The sequence below is a fragment of the Rhincodon typus genome, chromosome 46, assembly GCF_021869965.1.
Source record: "Rhincodon typus isolate 14 chromosome 46, sRhiTyp1.1, whole genome shotgun sequence".
Classification (NCBI taxonomy): Eukaryota; Metazoa; Chordata; class Chondrichthyes; order Orectolobiformes; family Rhincodontidae; genus Rhincodon; species Rhincodon typus.
Genome location: NC_063377.1, coordinates 8606468 through 8608981, shown reverse-complemented (window position 1 = coordinate 8608981; position 2514 = coordinate 8606468).

The window sequence follows — 2514 nt, the reverse complement described above, 5'->3', positions numbered from 1 at the left end:
TCTCTGTCACCCCCTCCAGCCCCTACACCCCCTCCAAGATCTGTGGCCTGTTGAGCATCTCCGATTCCCATCGGCTCCTGGGACGGGGTTCCTGCTCTTGGGAATTCCTTACTGAACCCACTCCTCCCACTCCACTGTCTCCCTGCTCTGTAGCTTAACCCCCGACCCTTGTGCCAAGTATAGTACCCGTTAGCCCCTTCGTATGTCCTCGTGCAACAAACATGAGGAGGTTCTGCGTAAACCATTAGAAGTTCCTCCTGCTCTCCATTTGCAGAGACCACCCCCTTCCTCACCACTCACCTGTGGTGTGTTGGGCCACCCAGCCATGTGTGCCCGCAGGAGTGGGGCGTGGGGCGGGGATAGCTAAATGCAGCTGGATATGGCTGACTCTCTGCCCCCCACTCTCTGTGTGCCGTGTGTAGGTGCTATCCGTCGAACAGCTGAGAAACCTGGGCCCAGACAACGCTGCGGCGGTGACCGAGGCTCAGAAAGAGCAGCTGGACACAGAGCAGCAGGCGGCTGTGATGGAAGCTCTGGGTATTTCTCCTCGGGCTCTGCTGCCCCTCGGTAGGTACTGAGCAGCCTCTGCCATTCAGCCACGTCCCCCTTCTGTCACTCTCTGGCTCCAACCTTTCGTTAAAATTCATCTTGTGGGACGTGGGAGTCTCTGGCCGGGCTCAGCATTTCTTGCCCCGTCCTAGTTGCACCCCCCCCCACCCGCCTCGAGAAGGTGGGAGTGAGCTGCCTTCTCAAACCACTTCACCCTCAATGCACATTAGGGAGGGAATTCAAGGATTTTGACCCTGAAGGAACGGGGATATACTTCCAAGTCGGGGTGGTGAGGGGAACTTGCAGGGGAGTGGCGTTCCCATTGATCTGCCGCCCCTTGTCCTTCGAGATGGAAGTAGTCGTGGGTTTGGAGTAGGGGGGAGAATAGGAGACTGGCTCCCGTGGGGATTTGGTTGGGGGGGCGCGATGGGGGACTGGCTCCCACGGGGAGTGCAGGGTGAGAGAATGAGGGACTCGCTCCTGCGGGGATTGGTGGAGGTGGGGAGAATGGGGGACTTGCTCCCACAGGGAGTGGGGGGAGAATTGGGGGGCTCGCTCCCGCGGGGATCGGGGGGAGGGGGGGGAGAATTGGGGGGGCTCGCCCCTGCGGGGAGGTGAACAGCAGAGGTACGTGAGGGAGGAACACTGGATAAACACGAGGGCGAGAGTGACAGAGCATGGGGGTGCAGGGTGGTGATCTCTGCGCAGCACTGACACCAGTACAGAGCAGAGGGGCCGAAGGGCCTGACTCGGTGCTGCACATCCTGTTGTAATCTCTCTCGGATGACTGACCTGCCTCTCTCTCTTGTTCCTCCAGTTGTAGCGCGTGGTCCCAGACTGGGCGCCTTTACAATGGCTCTCATGGTGAACACACTGTGGTCGATGCCGCTGCTGTTTGTGTGAGATTTGAAGAAGGAGGAGGGATGGCATCACTCTCACTGCTGCGGCCCTCATAAGGTGCCCGACCATGCAGCAGGCTGATTGCTGGCGTTCAATGCTGCCCCTCGTCTCCTGGCTCTTCGGAAAGAAACACTAGCTTTTAAAACCTATTTTCTCTGAATTCCTCAACGTTTCTGAGCTGAAGTAACTATTTTTGGCAAATTCCCGAATTATTCGACGCGAATCGATCCTTGTACGAGTTTGGATAAACTCTGTTACCCAGTTAATTTCATTAAAAACTAATCGCTTTCCAGATGTGGGGCTTGTGTCTTTGGTTTATGTTCAAAGCAAAAAATATAGTCATACCGCTCAAGCTGCTTGGCTGATGGGTACAGTGTGGGGTTACTGTTCTGGATGGTGTCGAGCTTCTCGAGTGTTGCCCCCATCCAGGGCAAGTGGGGAGTATTTCCCTCAGCCTCCTGCCTTGTCGATGGTGGGACAGGGCTTTGGGAGGGGAGATTCAGGAGGGGAGTTCCTCGCTGCAGGATTCCCAGCCTCTTACCCGCTCTTATAGCTGCACTGTCGATGCGGCTGGGTCCCAGCTCAGTTTCTGGCCAGTGGTCACCCTCCCGAGGATGTTGACAGTGCGGGGGGGGGGTGGATTTAGTGATAGTAACGCCACTGAGCATCAAGGGGCTATTCTTGCTGGAGATGGTCATTGCCTGGTATTTTGTCAAAGTAACTTGCCAATTACCCACACAAGCCTGCAGTTATATTATTCAGATGGGTTTCACAGAGCAGGCCTGTGCTACCTTGCGTATAAAGTGATGAAGGAGAGAGAAGTGTGTGTGTGTGTGTCTGTGAAACTGGGCATTAATTGATTCTGTTGGTCTAATGATGATCGCTACCACTTTATCTCACAGGCGTCTGGAGGTTCTATCAGTTCTTGTACAAATTCAGAACAACTAAAAAGATACCAATTCACTCCTGTTGGGTACTGTACAGCCCTGTGTGTGTGTCCGTGAGGGAGTGTGCACATGTGTCTGTGAGTCAGCGTGCGTGCGTTTGTTTGTGAGTAAGTGTGCA